Raw genomic sequence first — 21358 nt, forward strand, 5'->3', positions numbered from 1 at the left:
AGAGATATACATGTATACTTCTTTTGTTTATCAAGTAAATGTTTAAAAAACGAACCAAAAGCAAAAATGTTTACAATAAATACTTCTTCTACACTAAATCTCATTTTCAAAAAAAATGAGGAGCTCAACCATAAATGTTCGCAAATGACAATGAATACACATAGTAAATGTCCTGTACTTATTCACATTATTATATCATTCCAATTATATAAGACGCTTTAAAGTGACAAAAATATTTTCAATGCATAAAAAAACAAAAATGGTAAAACGATTTGTTTATGTAGAAAATAAAGCATTTGACCACAACAAAGTCCGTAACTGTTCTAATTAGCATTTTTTTTAAAGTTAAAGATCACATTCAGGTTCTACAGTCCTTGGTTTTAGTTGTATCTTCGTTCAGGACAAGAAATCTGCTATTTAGTCGATTATTTTAAACTTCTTCCATGAATTTTGCGGAATCTAGAAAAGTTTTCTCTCTGCATACCTGCTATTCTGAATAAATTCGCCTGTGACTTCATTGTCAAAAGTAGATATCTGTGAGACAGATTGTCTGTAACATTTTTCAAAACCAATGATTCCCTTAAGAACCTTTGGATTTAAAACGTCGCTTGGCTCTTCTGAGTCGAGAAACAAGAGGGACATTCTTCGAGGTAGAACAATAGCCATGTCTGTAGCGGAGTGCTGTTACCGATATTGCTCATGCTTTTTATAGAATGTCGTAATTAACACCTTTGAGGATGTCTTATTTTTTCCATCACAGAACTCGGCATTATTTGCAATCTCTTCAACTTCCAAAGAATTAGGGGCACTGGAGTCTGAAATATTCCAGAGATGAGCCATACCTAGACAGCAAAGGTTTTATAATTGAATCACTGCATAAAATACTAAATCCTATACTCTTCTAATCATTTATGATTTTTAAGATATGTTATATGTCATTTACCTATTCAAAAATTATTTCAAAATTATATTTGTATCTTTTAATGTATTTAAACTTCATACTAGCAAGACCTCAATCCTCATAATATTATATACACTGCTCTCAGTTTGATTATGATGTTGACTTAAAATTACTTATAATATTAAAAGAAAAATATTTGTGTCATTGCAGTGAGATATTTTTTTTAAGTTCAATTTTCGTTTTTGGACTCCAAAACATAGAAAAAAGCAATTTTAAAATATATGAGGGAAACAAGCTCTTAGTTCTCTAAGTTGATCCAGAGACCAAGCAAGGCTATGATGTTTGACCTCAGAATGACGAGAGTCGAACCTTGCCATTGCTGAACCATCTGATGGTGATGATAATTTGGCTACATCATCATCAGTATCACAGCTTGCCATCGCCTTGGGCCTTGAATGGTTAAGGTTGCTTATAGGCTTTGGATTCTGGTTCTTTGTTCATGACACTTTCCATTGGCAGAGTGTTGATGTACAACTCTGTTCTCCTTGCAAAGGTTCTTTTGTAGTGAATTGCATATTGCATATGGTGAAGAGCAGCCTCCCAATATGACTGCATGCTTGAGCTAATCTGTATATGTAATTTACAGAAAATATGAACACATATATAACAAATTATTATCATTAACATTATTAAAATAATATAAAATGACAAAATTTAGATTTTATGTTATTTTGAAGATAAGAACTGTCTAATACTTACCCTATGGGGCATTGACAGTAAGCAAAGTCCACACTGTTCGATCCATCACCATTACTTATGCACAAGAAACCTGGTACCGCTGTTTTTTCATTGATACTATGCAAAATCCTCTAGTTTACACTGTAGATTCGTCAATCTGAAATTTTAGTAAAAATTTTATTTTAATCATATTGTCATTTTTAATGACATCAAGATTTCTGAATGTTTATTGTTCTTTATTTCCAATTCCTGCTTTATGTTCAAATTCATAATATTGATAGGAAATTGCACATGAAAAATGTCAGAACCGCAGGCCTAAAGAAGCTTCTGATATATTGATGGTTTATTTTTTTTACCATTATATATCTATAAACATTTATATGTAATTAAATGTCTGTATTTGAATTTCTTAATAATAAAGACTGGATTTGCATAATTTTATTAACTTACTTGTGCAATGTACATATTCTGGACATCTCTGGCATCAAAATGCTTCACGGATTTGTCTAAACCCTTGAAGTTTTGGATGCTTTGATCCCCTTGCCTTCGCCTTGTTATCATAAATTCATACACCATAGAGAATGATATGGTGGGAGATTTGAGATTGTTATTGACTGACAATGGACTGCATTAAAAGGGGGTAAATTTTCCATAAACTGAACGTCAGTGGGATTAACGGATTATGGCAATTACACAACTGGGGTTATTAAAGCTGCTGGTGTTTGACTGGATAATATGTCACATATAAGGTCATCCTTCTTTCTTTTCTTTGAATTGATCCCCAGATCAGCTGCTATGCTACGCAATACATTTACGTTTGTTTTCTTCAAGTTTTCGTGGGTGTCGCCATACTGTTGTAACTCGTTGCCAATGTAAACAAGGTAACGATAAACAGAAAATGTTTGTAACTCGTATATGAATAGAAATAAATAGAATAAAACACACTTCAAACCAATTTTATTCAGTTTATAAGTAAATATCAATTTAGAAAAAATATATATACGACGATGTTCCTAAAACACTTTTGACGAAAATGAAGAGAAAAATGTTGCACAGAACGACTCGTGTTTTATCCACTTGGAAGTACTTCTGCGCATGTCTGCATATATTATTAAAAAGATCTATATACTGTTGTATAGTATTCCTGAAGTTTCTCCTTAACTGCTGAAAATATTTTATTGATGAGTAAAGAAAGAGGCTTGGTAGAATATTTACTGGAACCCGGTATGTGTTTTTGTTTGTAGAGATTTTTTTTTGAGTTTTGGAATCCAGTATAGGTAGGGTAATTCAAAATCATCTTGATAGTTGGGAATCTTAAAAATATTGATAACTGATGACCTCTTCAAGTTATATCCATATACAAGTAAACAATTTCAGTTACATCATATACACAATTTAACCGATCACGGTAGCCTAGTATCAGGGCATTTTTCTTAGCTAAGCGCCCGGCACTAGAAGTGAAATCACATGTCCTTCAGAAAAGACCTTGCAAACCGAGGTCCCGTGTCACGGTACGCGTTGACACAATTAAGAACCCTCACTGCTCTATTGCCCTGAGTGCCGAGTAAAGGTCCTTCACCGGTATACGGTGACGTCTCTTTATGATTGAAAAATTCTCGAATGGGACGTTAAAAACAAACAATCAATCAATCTAATACACAATTTCATCAAATCATTATCTTTTAATTGCAATGACACCATATATTCCTTGATTTGTTTTACATTTGAAAGGAATAAAGCGTTGTTAATAACGAGGTATAATTTTTATTGCTTCCTCAATTAAAAAAAATAGGAAATTACGCTTACTTTGTAAAACTCATTCTGATTTTACACACAGGTACTCTGAAGTTGATATTAGAAAGATACTTAACTTCCTCATCGACAATATCTATCTTTGGGTAAAGTTAGGTCTTTCAAAATCTGTTAGATTTCCCGTGACCTTCTAATTGTGTCACTTTCTTAGCAGACCTGTTTAAAGATATACATGCTATAACTTGCGTCAGTTAAAAATAAAGTTGGAAATTTATTTATTTTGTTTTACCAAATAAAGTTACGAAAATATGGTATATTACACAATTGAAAATGAACGCGTTATAAAGTTCTCAATTTATAATTATTCCTTTTCTTGCCAGAAAAAGTAATGCCTCTGTCCATCACATGAAACAGTCGCTATTTTTAGATTGATAAACAAAAATGGCGTCAAGAAAACGAGGTAAGGCGTTTTGTATACAAAATAACTTTTGACATGGATGGCAAAAGTCTAACCTTAAAGATACTAATCTTTTAAAGCAGTTTTAACCATCTACTCTGTAATGACAGATATTATTCTTTTATTCATAATCATAATCAAAATGCAACGTGTCTCGACGTCTATGATTTCCCGCGGACATGCGTGTATATATACTGTTAACGCATTTTCTTCATCAATATTCATGAAAAGGCTGAATTCTTAATTCCACATCTTGCTTAATTGTTTTGTAATTACAACGACTTATTTGGTAAAACTTTGTGGAAAGTTTTATTTTTTCATTAGACATCATGTTTCTCAAATCATTTAATCATTTTGGTTCACATAAAAAATCGACGTTTGACAATTAATATTGTTCTGTGTTTAAGCGATTGAAAATTTCTCAAGTAGTCACTTTTATTCTCACATTTGTGTTTGTTCACAAATACGTATTGTGAATGCTTTTGATAAATCTATCAAAAAGTCTTTTTTCACACCTAAATCCCTGTTTGCAGTACACATGGTATCAATTAAGTTTAACCTACTGCTTTTATTTTCACTATTTTGTCTACGTTGGATGTTCACTTACCAATCACTTTTTTGCACCTAACTTTAAAAGATCTGACACATATATCATTGAACATTATATATATATATATATATATGTATGTATATATATATATATATATATATATATATATATATATATATATATATATATATATATATATATATATATATATATATATATATATATATATATATATATATATATATATATATATATATATATATATAGATTGATAGATAGATAGATAGATATATAGATATATGAAACATCACAGTGTCCCGTAATCAATATGAAAATAGAATAAAAAAAATAAATTCTGGTTATAATGCGGTATTTGATTGGATAAAAAAATCACTTTATATCGTATAAATTGGGTTGCCTACGTCACAATGACTTGCGTCAAAAACGTATCGATCCGCCTGACGTTACATTTGAATTTTGTACAATTTGAAGTCAAGGGCAATCATCTTTTTTCTTACACTAAATGAATGAAAATTGAATTATAAGGAATGAAATTAATAGCTACCCAATTTATACCGTATAAAGTGCGTTGGAACAGTTTACACTTTTTTTATAAACCGCTTCCAAACCCACTTCATACCGTATAAATTGGGTAGCTATTAAATTCATTCCTTAAATAACGTTACCTGGTGGTAACGGCAACAACAATGCAATGACGTCACATTACTCATAGAGGAAACTAATAAATAAGTCAAAGGAAAATAACAATTTACTTGCATATAAATGTTTAAGTTATACATTAAATATGACAATGTCTATAGTGAACTATTTAATGAATATTTTAACAGTTTGATAAAGTATTTCTCCTTTTCTCCTCTTTGTACTACATTGTCTGCATAAAGTTGGTAAAACTGAAAAACTGAAAATTGTCCCCGGCCACAAATATCAAGATGTCCACTTAGATTTATCTTTCTGTATTCAGGCTGGTTTGTGTGGTTTGTGTATTCGGACACGTGCGTGGGTATATTAAGGCTACACCCAGATATCCTACTTGCCTATACAATATGACGTCATAGTAAGCTGTATGACGTGAACTTTAGAGATAATGATTTCTTAATTTCTACATTTAAAGTTTAACTTCAGGTCCAAGAAAAGAATGGAATCAATCAAAAACATAATATAAACTAAATCTTGTCGTTTTGGGGTGGTATAAATAGCTAGGTATTTATCACAAGGGTTAAATATCAAATCCATGATGTCACAAGTATTGAGCAAATATTTGCCGAGTGAAAATTAAAGGTGAGGAGAATTCTTGAAAACAAATATAGGAAATGGGAATTTTAAAGCATAATCCGTGAATGTCATGTGTGATTAATTAGGAATTGAAGATAAGAGTCAGGTACGCTGATTTATTTATAAACTTTGTTATTGGCTTACATTATTCCATTTTTAGATATCCTAATAACGAAACATAAAGAACATCTGTTGAAGGATATTTACTACAAACCAACAGATACCCATCAATAATTCCATTTTAGTTCCTGCCATCCAAGCCATACAAAACGCTCTATCCTTTATAACTTAGCAAGAAGAATCTGTATTATAATTAGCGACAAAGAAATAAGAGATGAACGTCTAAGTGAATTTAAAAAAAAATACCTTCTTGAACAGTGTTTTCCTATGGGAATTATTGAAGACGGAATAAAAAAGGCAGTAGAACTTGACAGGAAAAACCTTATTAATCCTTCAAAAAACAAAACATCAGATTTAAAAATATAACCTCTTTTCACTACACACATTCGAGGAACAGAAATATTACTTCAACCGTGCGTCACCTTAACAACGTTCTACAAACCGATGAGGAAATCCTTTGAATGAAGAAATTATGGGAAAAAAATATGTATAAAAGCTTCAAATGTTTTGTTTCCTTGGATACATACCCTTGTATCTAGATTCCCAAATCTTTAATGATTGAAAGTTTTCAACAATAAAGCTGATTTTCACCTTTATCTACCAAACAATCTACAAGCTGCAAGAAGCTACCATATAGAGTTTAATATTGCAAATGAGTTAAGAAAATTGAACATTTTCCCTCGTTGCTAACCATACAAACAGTGTTATTTTCTTCCTCAAAATTTATCGATATATAGTATTCAACTGACGTTTTATCACATAAGTACAATTTAAGGGGCACAAATAAAATATTTCTTGATGAAAAGGTAACTAAATTCCTAAAGTAGCAAAAGAAAAAATCATTTTAACCGATTGTACAATGTTTCACTGTGTACACTGCAAAGTATAGCAATTAATCCTAATTTTTCAAATTCTATTTGTGTTACAAGGTCCTAAAGATGTATACTTGTCAGTCTTGAATTTCCATGTTTTTCCTACGGTAACAACATTAACATAAACTCAGCAACATATTTTATATGGCTATATTGTGTTACCATGGCAACCATGAAAGTTATTTTTAGAGTAATATTGCCAATTCCTTATTATAAAATATCAATTTTTTTTTTTTTTTTTTTTTTTTTTTTGATTGAGTTTGATCATGCAACACCTGTAACTAGTGAATATTGAGCGTTTCTTTTTTTTTTAGCATTTTCGGCATATAACATGTATTCAAAATGTACCCATGGTTACCACTTATTTAGAGATATATCGTAAAAAGTTTCTTTAGAGCATAAGTGTTTGCCAGAATGGATTGTTTGATTTTTGTGTCTTTATTAAGGCTCAATAAAGCGCAAAGTAGCTGAAAATATAAATTTTGCTGGCTCTTGCCATGGCAAGCAAGACATATAGCAATTTTATTTTATATATTTTGTTTCTGGTGTCAAGTTTTAATAACTGTCAAAGATTCAAAGATGACTGTGTATGGTAAGAAGGTTTAAGTGGTTACAGACAATAACCTTGAAAGTTATTAAAATTGAAAAGTCAAAGTTTATAGGTTTACAGAGAAATACACAAACACAAAAGTCAAAGTTTATAGGCTCACATAGAAATACAGACATTTTCTTGATTCATTAATTTCTGTGAGATGAGTTTCCGTTATTCCCAGTTGTTGAATGTCAGTGGACTTATAAAAATCAAATATACGTTTATGAATACCGATTTGTATGAAGAACGCGCTTGTGAAACAAATTTTTTACACTTCTGTATTCGTACTGGGACTTTAAATCAGATATTGGGTTTTGGCTTTCACTTTCTCAAAGTAAACCGTTCATTTTCTTATCAATTATTTTTATTTTAAGAAATATAAGATTGAAAATTGGACAGCAATCACAATGAAGGATATTCTGTAATTTTTAGTGATTTAAATAATTTACAATTTTGCGAGGTTAGATAGAATTTGGCTTATGTAAAAAGTTAAAATATTAAAAGTAATCAATCTGATAAATCCAGTCAACAAAACGAATCATCAGCAGAGAAAAAACACGGACCCTTTGAAACGCCATAAATAGGATCAGGTGCCCAGTAGGAGTAGGTATCCTCATCGGTCTGTCACACCGCCGTTGAGCCCTACGTATAAACAGGTAGACGGGGTACTCGGAAGTAAAATTTAGTATAAAAGCAGTGACATAAATACGACGAAACGAGGGTATGTCTTTACAAACAGGGTTATTATAACGAACTTGGAGCTGACTTTAAACGATGTTGTTGAAATCCTCGTAACATTAACTTTTATATCAGGAGCTTGCCTTGGTTTAAAAATTGATTGTATTCAGAGCATGCTCTTACATATTAAATAAGTTTGAAGACATAGCTAAAGACACCATATGCAAGTGATGTTAGAATATTGCTTCATAAATAGTTGACGATGGAAAAGCTCACTATCCCGTTTGTCATACATTTCAGTCATTAATTGGCCATTAACGTCAGTAAAACACACAAATGAATAAAAGTAACTATTGTTTATAGTGAACTGTTGCTGATTGGTAAACGTCATTGATATATCTAACTGTTGAGTTATTTGAGTCTAGTTTTTAAAGCAAATAAAGACAAATTGCACATGTTTTTAACAACCTTTATCCGTATTGATATGACAGACGATTGTGTTGACCTTCGTTTTGTAACAATATATATCCTATATATGATGTACATTTTGCTATATGTTAAATGTGTCAGGCGATATATACATTCTACTTTCTTTTCCACTCAATCATTTGTTTCAAAAAAAATTATAAAAGATGTTCTACACATTCTTCATTTGTTGCACAGAATGTGGTCTTTATTACTGAAACATGTGAAAAGTCTTTAAGAAAAAAAGCTCACATTTATCACCAGATACTCGGTTACTTTTCGTGGATTGCTAGAATTTATATAAGTTCTTCGGGGCGAATTTCGTGTAATCACCTATATCTACAAAAGGAAAAATGACTCTGAACTCCTGTCTATTTATTCGTGGAGGATGTTAATTCTTGGCTGAGAGGTTCCCACGAAATCAACAAATATTGAGCCACCACGAAATTTAATGATTTCACAGTATTTTCTACACTAAGGGCGATGGAACAGTCACTACATATGTTTAAGTCTTAGGTCTGACGCAGCATAGCGAACGAGAATCAAACCCGGGCCTCCCGATCACAATGTCATATGATACCACATTTATAACAATCGCTGTAAAGAAACTTATAAATGATGACCGTCAAGCGAAAACCACCCTTAAGTCAAAAATTTTACATTTTTAGATGTTAAGTGATACTGATAGTCAATTTTCTCCTCTTTAAAAGTATATATAACATATCATTGTTTACAAACTAAAAACAAGCCAAGAAATTTAAATAAAAAATGAATTGTGTGTAATGACTCTATGTTTTATCGGAAAACGTCATTTATTTTCTTCTCACACTTCCATGGTTGTGTTGTAAAAACTGCACAAGAAAAATCACCTCGGACTACAGATGTCATTACATATGTGTGGGTTTTTTTTTAAATTACTTCGGTATTGTGCCTTTTTATGAAGGATAATTTTAGTATTTCAGAAAAAAAATAAGGTTTATATCTCCCCGGCCCCAAAGAAAGAGAAGAGACTCCAGACGCGAGATACGTTTTGTTCGCTTTTTATTATTATTATTTTTTTTTTTTTTTTTTTTTTTTTCCTTTTTATACCTAATTTTCTGAAGAAAAAAAAAAAGTTAAAAAAAAAAGTCACTTTATTGTGCCTTTTATGATCTATAACTGTAAAATCTCGGCGGAAAACCCAGGTCCATCTAATACTAAAGGCTTTTTTGCCAGCCCAACCCCCAACCCCCCCCCCCCCACCCCACCCCGAAAAAAGGTTACACAGTTCAGATGACATTATTTGTATGTTTTCGTTCCAGAAGTTTTATTGCGCTATTTTATTATCGATAATTAAACAATTTCAGAGGAAACTCAGATTTTATAACAATCGACCCCCACCTTTCCCCATTTTTTCCAAATGATAACTATTATAGTCCGGAATTTATTCTTTTTGGAGCAGTTTGGAAGAGCAGATTCGATCGCATCTTTTTATTGTCCTCGCACAAATGGCTCGAAGAACTTTATAAAGAAATCATACTCTCTAGCTACCACCACACTTATCACAGGAAGCGGATAAACAAGACTTGCTTAAGAAACACTGCATTTATAACGTAAATAATACATATCGCTAATTTAAATTATATAATATTAAATTACATTATTTTATTTTATGTATTATATTAAATCATATAAGTTTAAGTCATTTATCATTTTTGCACTGAACTCGGTTTTCCCTCAAACGGAAGGACCCCCCCCCCCCCTTTCTTCCTTATCTGCTGAAAATTTGACCTCCTTAGACATGGCGCTTTTCCTTACAGTGGAAAGCAAGCTCACAGAGCAATCAACTTCACGTCGTCTTTATAATTTCCTTATTAAAGCAATCCCAACATCCTCCAAATTTTATCATGGTACATCACTTGCATATGAAGGAAAGTTAAAACTGTTAATCATTATATCATCCATGATAAATAAGTATCGATTCTTAGGAATAGAAGGATTAATTATTTGAAAATATTTGACAATGTGTTTATACCTGCTTAATTATACATGTAGATGATAATTTTGCGCAAGTTAAGACATAATTAAAACCTGACCTATTTGTTTCATCTATGCAGATGATAGTGCAATACCAGAAGTGAATTTGAATTTGCAGTGTGGTTGGGTGGGGTTGGGGTCCAAATTTTTTTTGATGAATATATAATTATCAGGATGAAGATTTCCGCATAAGACAAAGTTGTTCAAACGTATAATTTAGAAAGCAGTCTTTGGGAGGAATTTCTGCTACTTTCTCTATAAAGCATGCATTTCTCGCACCCTACTCCCGGTGTGACTTTTTTTTATATATATTTAAAAGTATTAAATGACATCTGAAGCATTGTCACAAATGCACTTTTAGCTAACACTCGATTTTGCCTAATCTAAGGAATTTTCAGTGAATTACATAAATTAAAACCACGGCCAAAATGTACGATCCTCTCATATTCTGGAGAGAGCTATATGCGGACAGTGGCATGAGACTATGCGTGCAATAATGGAGCATTGAAACAATCCCTTTCGCCCCTGCACTGTTTTCCCCTGGAGTCAAATCTTTGTCTATTAAGAAATTCTGCTTCGAATATCTATATATGAATTAATAAATACAAAAGCTAAATATAAAAATTTTGTGTGAGTAATTTTATTACTTTAAGAGAGAGAGAGAGAGAGAGAGAGTTACGTGTACTGAGTACCATACGTGACCATATGACTGAATCAACTTTGCACTGCAAAATACAGTAGGTCAACTTAGCATACGCGAACTGAAAGAGCATAAGAATAGTCCAGTGGATAATGAACCTGTCGTAAATCTGTAGATAGAGCTGAAGCGCATGGTACAGTCTTGAATGTTGTATCCAACTGCATGTCTACTTCCTACTGGCTGAGGGAGACCATACTTTTCGGCACAATTCAGAATAAACTTCATTGTAATGTGGTTTCAAGTAAGAAGTAGGAAAATAATCCGAAAGCACGCAAACTAACTCCTGAGAAGTTACTTATAAAATTGTACAATTGTGGTTTGATCTGTCGATTATATGACACGATAAAATAGCTTAGAGTTTTTAACCACATGGTAAATGTTACATCAAATTTAAATGTAATTTGAATCAACAGCATTTAATAAAATCTATTATATTTCTACGACCTCATCAAAGGTATAGTTGTTTTTTCCCTACCCTAATCTATAAACATATTATTATCTTAATAAATTTAGGAGGCAAAAAAATTTAGTGTCTAAATAAAAAATTTGATTTCAATTTCATCAGAATTTATTATCTTCTTAAAAAGAGGTTGTATTTGTCTTAAATGGATTCATAATTCATAATGTTGTAGTATTTTTCATTTTCAGAGTATGAACTGAGTAAAAGCTTATAAAAATTCATGTTGTTTAAATCTCTACTTTGTGACAAGTATTTTATAGAATGAAAAATCAGCAGTCTAAATACCCCCTCTAAATATTGATATATACATGCAAATTAGATACACGCAGATACCGAAAAATCTTTGGAGGAAGTAATGAGTACTGAACGCTGTACTGTTGCCAAGTACCAATAAACAATTATAATGCAGGTTACGTCCCTTCATTACATGTTAACATTCATTTTGATTATTTCAGGCACGTAGGAAGTAATTTCAGTGTGTGTGTGTGTGTGTGTGGGGGGGGGGGGGGGGGTCTTGACAAGCAAAACAAAACAAACTGTTTTCTAATGCATAGTATATACTCGCAAAATTATACTGAAGGGGCACAACTGGATTAATATAGCTTTGTTTTCTGAAGTAAATTACATACATATAATACTGATAAATTATATTCTGGTGCCCCCTCCCGATTCCTACAGGCTTGTATTTAATTTTTTTTTTTACATAATGCTGTATAGTATGCAAATGAAATTCCACACTTTTGTAGGAAAATCCAAAACCTTAGCTTCACTTTTTTACTCGGTTGTACAACAGTGTCTATAAAGCATATATTTAAACTTTTTAATCTGTCATCAACAAATGGTAAGAGAAATATTAACAATATTACTAATTAATGTTGAATATGAGTATGATCTTTTTTGTTACTGCCCAAGTCTCAAGATAATATGCGATTTCTTCCCATATATATGCTTTTGAAGAAAAAAAAGTCTTTGAAATTGAAAATATGAATAATGGTGTGGATCGAACATTATTTTGCTACTTCGTAAAATTTTCATCGTCAATTTGCTATGTATCGTAAAAAAAGATTTACTTTTTTTTTCAAAAATACCAAACAGTAGGCTTTAATAATTACACGCAAGACTATTTTGTCTAGCATAGGCATCTACTTTATAAAGAAAGACTTTAATCAATAATGAGTCTTCGTGAACACTGCATGCACATGATGTGTAAAATACGGCAAACATTTATGACGTCAACTTTAGCGCTCGTCTTCTCGATAACGTCACAATGCACATAAGGGTGGTATTCGCTTGACGGTCATCAAATGTAAATGCTTTTTTAAATTTGCGTGAGAATAAAACACGTGTTTTTTTCTTTTTTCATTTAAATTCTGTTTAACTAATCAAATCCAAGATTCGATGACAAATTTAATTGCAGATGGAATTAAAACCTGGTATGTTTGAAATCAATTTTATTCACTGGCAACAACATTATTCTTAAAATGAGAGATATACATATATACTTCTTTTGTTTATCAAGTAAATGTTTAAAAAAGGAACCAAAAGCAAAAATGTTTACAATAAATACTTCTTCTACACTAAATCTCATTTTCAAAAAAAATGAGGAGCTCAACCATAAATGTTTGCAAATGACAATGAATACACATAGTAAATGTTCTGTACTTATTCACATTATTATATCATTCCAATTATATAAGAAGCTTTAAAGTGACAAAAATATTTTCAATGCATAAAAAACAAAAATGGTAAAAGGATTTGTTTATGTAGAAAATAAAGCATTTGATCACAACAAAGTCCGCAACTATTCTAATTAGCATTTTTTTTTAAAGTTAAAGATCACATTCAGGTTCTACAATCCTTGGTTTTAGTTGTATCTTCGTTCAGGACAAGAAAATCTGCTATTTAGTCGATTATTTTAAACTTCTTCCATGAATTTTGCGGAATCTAGAAAAGTTTTCTCTCTGCATACCTGCTACTCTGAATAAATTCGCCTGTGACTTCATTGTCAAAAGTAGATATCTGTGAGACAGATTGTCTGTAACATTTTTCAAAACCAATGATTCCCTTAAGAACCTTTGGATTTAAAACGTCGCTTGGCTCTTCTGAGTCGAGAAACAAGAGGGACATTCTTCGAGGTAGAACAATAGCCATGTCTGTAGCGGAGTGCTGTTACCGATATTGCTCATGCTTTTTATAGAATGTCGTAATTAACACCTTTGAGGATGTCTTATTTTTTCCATCACAGAACTCGGCATTATTTGCAATCTCTAAAAAATCATTTTTAATTGCAATAAGAGAGTTAATTTTAATGCTAATCGGCTCTAATATATTCATGAAGCTTACAATATTTAGGCAATTACACTTAATCCAGATGCTGTCTCTTTAACAAAGATAAAAAAAATAATTTCTGGCTAAAGAAGAAGGTACAGTTTTAGCTTGATTGTGCCCTAAAAATTTAATGTTTTCAGAAAGTTTTAAAACTGGCTTAAATATTTTAGTTAAGTATATGACTATAATAAATCAGGAAAGAATATGTCATGAAGGAGTACCATTCTGGAAATACGACGTCATTAATTTGATGCATTTCTCTATTTTAAACAGAGAAAGCCTCAAATGACCAAAATGGTTATTTTCCGTAAGAAAATAGTGTCCACTTTAATTTTCGGATATGTTGTGTAAAATTCTTTGAAAAATCACATATCTCAAAATCTTTGTGGGTGATGCCTGTGGACAATATTATCTGAAAGAAAATTCCGTTGAAAATTGGTGTCTTCTGCAACTTTTTAAGAAAATACGGAAAATGCACAAATTCATAAGGTCACAATTAGCATTTAGAAGGTCATGTGAGAAAAATGATTTGTGTGATCTTTCTGTATGGAATTTCAATGATTCAGAAAGCATGAGTTTTAATTTATTACATCACTTTCACTTTTAAGGAAAACACAGGGCAAGATTTGTATTGAAACCGTACCTTGGTCTTTGTTAGAGAATAAATAAGTAAAAGTTACATTATAAACACTAACCACACACCTACATCTTTTAATTTATTATGTTTTTAAATGCAAAAGAGGGATAGATATCGAAAAGTGATCGATAATTTTAAGTCACACGCAGAGAAGTGTGCATTCCGTCACACGCACAATAGTGTGCATTATTGGTGTTTACTTGAGATGCCAGGAAAAGAACAGTAATGTTATATATATATATATATATATATATATATATATATATATATATATATATATATATATATATATATATATATATATATATATATTTTTTTTTTTTTTTTTTTTTTTTTTTTTTTTTTTTTTTTTTGATCACCCCTCGTATATATATAGTGAAATATTTTATTTGAAGTACAAAAAATTATGCAGTACCTAAACTTTAATGATTATGTTTCATATTTTAAAATGTCAAAAAATGCACACAAAAAGGCATAAAACAGAGCATTTTATTCAAATGTTAACATACTGTAAATGAACAACAAGTTTAGTTTTAATGTTTTATAGCTCATTACAAATTATGTTATTGTCACATTTAAACTAATATACAGGTATAGTTTCGTTAGTCTGTCCATATGCCTGGAGGATAATTATTCCTGTCTTTGAAGTGTTTAAACTTTATACTATAACTAAATTCAAAATCTACATTACAATATTTTTAAAAATACATAAATGAAAGGCAAATATTTGTCTAACTGGAATAACTATACATTGATGTTCAATTCCATCTTTGTATAAAAGATGTATATAAGAAATGTTACTACAATATGAAAATTTCACTTGACTTTCGTATAATATTATATGGGTTCTTCAACTAGGGCTAAAAGAAATCGTACCCTGATGTTTTCGACCCCGTTGTATTGAATTTGCTTTGACGGTGATAGAGGCGTGTGAAGGCATCGAATTCGTGCCCCTGGTACCATCTAGGAGAATGACACTTTGGTCTGTTACTCTGATCACTTACCACTGATTCTTCTACAGGCTAATTAATGAGATTCTCAATGGAGGTCAGCAGATACTGTACATTTCTATACTTCTGGATTTTTTGCAGGTTGTTGTGTGCAGTAGTTTACACGATATCCACTGGTAGGTCAAATTGCCAAAAGAAACAGAGAATCATTTAATATGGTCATAACATTTGGCAATACAGCGGATAGAATATCTTTCGATTTAAAAGTACCATTGGTATCGGGTTGCTGTCATGTTTTTATTACTTTCTACAGACCTTGAAGGTAAGTGTCAACTTCAATTTCAGTTATAGCTCCAGACACGATGTCTGTTGCGAATTGTACAGGATAATCTTCGAAGTCGTCCAACGCTTTAATCCTGCATCTGATCCATTCTTTATCCTTGGGCATGCAACGGTAGATATGTGTAAACGTCATCAATGTTGCGTTCTTTTTGAAGGATTGGTATGTATGCAAAAAAATCATTGCCTTTAAGTTCCATGCAAAACATCAACTACTAGTTCGAAAAAAGTAGGATGTATTGTTCTTTCTTTCACCGGAATCAAATTCAGAACCTTTGTAAATTTAACTGATCTTTACGTATATTTTCGAAGTTGTTCCTCTTTGGAGCGCTAGTTTTTCTGGTGCATGTTTTTCTTAAGACGCCTCCTTCGGTTTTAACGTTTGTAGTTTTCTTCTTTTCCTTTGTTTCCTGTTTTGATCCTTTCTTTGTCAAACTTTGAGGTCTAGAATTAGCTATAGAATAAGGCATAAGTAATATCTCATCGCCTAGCTGAAAAGCATAAAAAGCACTTTTCCTGTGAGTTCTGTTGGCGTAGTGATTGATTCTTCTGAGTGGCAAGGATGAGTTCAATTTTACCACCGAATGTTTGAATTCGTGGATGGTTTTTTTAGATTTTTCAGCTGTGTTGAAAAGTGTGCTTGTGTAATCGTGGTGTGATTTTTCTTATTGAGAACTTTTACTGTTGGAATCACTAAAGAAACTCTTCATCAATCGTTCGTATTCACAATAAAAGCATCCACTACAATTTCTCAGGTGGCGCTGGACTTTGTCTGAAAGGCGAATAACTAGGGACTGGACAGAACATCGACTTATCTGATCTTGCATTTGAATCTTGTGCATTATTATTTGGCATTTATTTGATTCATTCCTTGTTAAAGAAGGTTTGGTTAAAAAACGGGACGGGAAATATCGGGGTTTGGTGTCTTCTCAGCTCTGTTCTTTTTCGAAACCCCCCTTCTGATGTATGGTTTTAAGATGCGACATCTGGTAATTTTTTAATGATTTATACTCTGAAATCGTAAAAATGGTATCCAAGTAATTTCGCTCGGACAAAAGGTCTCTTACTCTTTCTGTAGATTGGATCGAATAAAATTGTAAACTTGCATCATCAGAACTTTCCTTTTTTGGGCTTAGTCCCAGGAGCTTCTCGTTTGCTGTGGGAAAGTTTTTATTTATTGATAAAGATTGTGGTCTAGATGAAGTTATCTTGCTCTCAAAGGAGTTACAATAGGTCTAGAGCTGGCATACTACTTACATTTAGAAGACCTTTGGTTTCCTTCATGGTATGGATACCTAATGATACCTCAATCAATGACACGGGCGTTTTTGATACAAGAGGTGTGGTCGTAATTTTCCCCGTCTTTTTGTACCTGTGTCTCATTAATTTACTTTTATCCTCTGACATTTCTGGTATTTCTACCGCTGGGTTTTCAAATTTCGATTTTGTTGCTCTGATGAGTGCGTCATAATTTTTCTGAACGACAATTGAGGGACCACTATAGGGTATGGTGTACGCGTGTTTTTATATCTCCTTGTCAAAGATTTCTCGTTCTTCCGTAGAGATGTTTCTTTCTATGCGTCCTGATGATCATCCATAGCTTTTAGATCCAACTTTAAAGGAACAGAAGTTCTCTTTCCAGGAATGATTTCCTGGGGTGTAATTGCGTGTGTCAATCTTTTTTCTTTCTTTTCTTCATTCATAGTATCGTTCAAAATGTATTCTGCGTCAAGTTTCTCTTTCATATCCATTTCTTCTTTCTTTTGAAGAAGTTCCTGAACAGTTAGAAGCCTTGACTTTTTTTATTATGAGAAAGGATGGTGGGGGCAACTTTGCACTTTTTAACTTGCATTATGTGTTGATCTAGAGGGGGATTTCAGCAAATTCGTTCGAGATTTTGTTTAGCTTAGTATTGAATTGAGCTCTGGCTTCTTTAAGAGGGGAAACTGATTCTTCTTCCGCTTTATTTGTTGTTCCCACTACTGCTAGTCTCTGAAGAGCACGTGTGTAGTCTTCTATTTCTAAATCACGTTTCGCATCTGAGAGTTTTATCAAGGAGAGATTGGTATGCATAAATTTCGTCTTTTGTTTGTGGGGACTGGTTTCTGTTGACGTGTCTGATACTTTATCATTTTTCTTTAGGTCTTTAGAAAATTTGAGACCTTCCTTTCTAAAGTGCCATGTTACATTTCTCGAGTACGGGAAAAACAACTATGACGTCACACGTAAGCTAAATAAGCGAAATAAGATATACCTACATAAGATTTTCGTCATCAGTCATGCAAAAATAATTTTTGTGTTCCCCATTTCTCAAAATATTTCATCATATACTGATTATGACCTGTTTTTACATAATAATACCGCCCCTGTGTTCACCGAGTATGATCTTGCTGTACTAACAGATCGTGTATGACGTCACCGACTTGTTGGACGCGCAGTTTAGGGAAAACGAGGAGTGGATCAATCTTTTTCATAATTTGTTAATGTTTACAAGAATGTTAAAACTTATTTTTTTTATATAAGATGGTAATTAAAATTAAAAAAAATGTCAAAAAATTATACAAGAACTGATGCTTTACATGTTTTGCACTTATATAAACGGAGACTATGACGAAGTCATGTGACCATGTGTCCTTCATCCCCTTAATTAAATCAATTTCACAGTTGGCTTAGAAGAAAAACAAAACAAATGTTAATGTTAATTGTTTACCCACGTATTACTTGAAAAATATTTTAACAGTCCGGTAAGGATGTAACAACTCACGTAGCGAGAAATGCTGGGTAAAAAAAGAAGACACCTTTGTTACTGAACAGATATTCTGCTTTCAGCCTCGCTGAAAAAAAGCGTCGTATAATATGTAAATGCATTTGTTTTGAATCACATTATTCATATCCATAAAGTTTGCTTAGTGCAACTCGTAAAAGAAACTGACGATTATTCGCAGCTATTTTTTGCTGAATCTTATACACCTTAAAATTATAGGAATGGTGTTTTGTAAGTACAGTATAAAACTGTCATTTAATCAAATAAATTACAAAAAAAGACTAGATAAAGCTCAGTAGCTAAGTACCTCGGTACTAGCTTGAAAATACGAATATATACTTAACTGCTGTATTTATTTCAAAATTAAAACCCGAGAAAATAAGCACTGCCCTCAGATTTAACTAGTCTGTATACCCCCGTCAATCAAGTGAATTTAGGTCCATCATTGGGTGATTGAAATTGATTGACATGTAGCTACTAGTCCTTGTGTATAACTTGAGCATCTTGTTTGACACTAGTGGCGACCATCAAATTAAATTCTGATCTTTTGATGTTTCCTACATATATAACAGTGCGATAAAGAAGCCTTATTGATGCAAAAAATTAGCTTATTTATAACTATCTGCAGTACAAACACATAACAAAATCTCAATGATTCAGTAAAATAAATCATCTTTGTCTGTAAAACTTTTTAACAAGTAAATTTCGATTCAGAGTACAATATAATTAGTACATGGGTGACTGAAATCTTGTTTTCACCCGTAGAACAATTTTATTTTATTAGACATGGCGAAAAAATTACGATGAAAATAGATAAAAAATAAAACTACTTATACTAATGCGCGATGAAAACATTGTGCTCAAGGTGATCGGCACAATGATAGTACATGCATGTTTTAAAATACATCGTTTTAGAAAGGTAGGAAAAGATTCCCTTACTTGTGTTCTTTAGTTACTTATTTTTATTGACAAGTTCACTCAGCAAGATTCTTGCCTATTGATATTGAGGCATTTGAGATGAACAAAAGCGAATACTAAGGAGTGAATATTATGGACCCTTTATTTCACTACTAAACAAATTCAAGTTACATTTAGCTATTTCATTTATTCTCTTGCTTGAATTTCAAATAGTGTTTGAAAATGTCATCCTAATTTCAGGTGTGTATTTCACTTTGGTCACACAACTCCAAACACGCTTTGTTTCTCAGTCCACAGTATTCTTTACACCCATCATTTCTTATAAAACATTTAAACACTCGGAAGCAGTGAGAGTAGTCTTGCCAGCACCGAAGGTAGCAATCATCAATAAAGGTCGCTCTGAATTCCGTGTTCCCGCCATCCTTTTCTTGCACTGCAGACACTGTATTGCATAAACATGCAAAACACACCTGATTATTAATAAAATAAGTAAATATACAGGTAATTTGAAAAGCATGTTACTGCACTGCACAGTTACAATAAAAAAAAATGAAGGCACAATAATATTTTCTGATGGTGTTCGATTTCCAAAAATTCTTATATTTCAGTGCATCCAGTACATTAATTAGTTAATTAGTCAGTTCTTATATATCGCTGCAGAAATTTTAATAGGCTGATGTTAAAGTAAAATATATTGCAAATACCTGCAGTGATATATGTAAGAGATGATTAACAAGTACACTAATATTTCTTTTGACTTGATTGATAAGATGCATGCATGTAGAATAAGCTTTAATTATGATGACTCATTTAATTAATTATAATTTTATGGTAGCTCAGTCGTTAAAGCGCACGCGTTGTGGTCAGAAAGTCGTGGATTTAATCCCCGGCCGCGACTGACCTAAGTCGATAAAAATAGGTAGCAACTGTTCCTTCACCAAACGTTCGGCACTTTGAAGTGAAATTTAGGGGTCTCTCGGATGTGACCTTTAAAACCGAGCCCCTTGTCAAGACAGCATTTGCACGATAAAGATCCCTAACTGCTCAAGGATCTGAGGCTCTGAGGTTCTTATGAAGCCCTTCACCGGTAAATGGTGACCTCTCTATATGAGTGAGAAATTCTCGAACCGAACGTGAAACAATATACATGTACAATAATCATTCTTATTTATTACAATTTATAGAACAGATGATGAGAAATGGACATTTTCAGAAAGGCAAATAGAAAGGACTATAATTTTTATCTCAAAACAGTAATGATTTTCATGCCTAATTTAATTACGTTATTTCTGGCGAGAGTTTTCTTATCGTCTTCTATGGAATAAATCCTTTATTTGATTTTGCTACAAAACTTTATTTATTGCATTTATGAAGTATTGCATGAAAGTATTGCATATACTAGTCGACTAGAGATGCTAGGAAAACCTCAATAATGTTATATATATATATATATATATATATATATATATATATATATATATATATATATATATATATATATATATATATATATATATATATATATATATATATATATATATATATATATAGGGGTGGCAATTTGTAACCGGTTAACCGTATAATCGGTCGGAACGGTGGTAATCGGTTAAGAAATCTGTAATCGGTTAATCGAAAAAAAAAAAAAGAAAAGAAAATATGTGAAAATTTTCTTAAAATTCAATTTGCAATTTAAAAAATCTATGAATGTTGATAAGTTAAAACGTTTTCACATACATGTATTTAGATTTAATTTATTAGGACTCTTCGGACTGAGGTGTTGGGGTAATTGGTCAATTTGTGAAGTGTTAATTGTTGTTTATACATCAGG

At 32.0% G+C, this 21358-nt stretch overlaps 2 pseudogenes; both read right to left on the reverse strand.

Annotated features, from left to right (window-relative positions):
• Positions 1-684: 684 nt before the first annotated feature.
• On the reverse strand, positions 685-13745 carry LOC133193865 (uncharacterized; annotated as a pseudogene).
• Positions 13746-15419: 1674 nt separating this feature from the next.
• Positions 15420-19951, reverse strand: LOC133193866 (uncharacterized; annotated as a pseudogene).
• Between the last annotated feature and the right edge of the window lie 1407 nt (positions 19952-21358).

The sequence above is a fragment of the Saccostrea echinata genome, unplaced genomic scaffold (assembly GCF_033153115.1).
Source record: "Saccostrea echinata isolate AGI-Se365-2 ecotype Australia unplaced genomic scaffold, CSIRO_AGI_Sech_v1 ptg000028l, whole genome shotgun sequence".
Taxonomy (NCBI): Eukaryota; Metazoa; Mollusca; class Bivalvia; order Ostreida; family Ostreidae; genus Saccostrea; species Saccostrea echinata.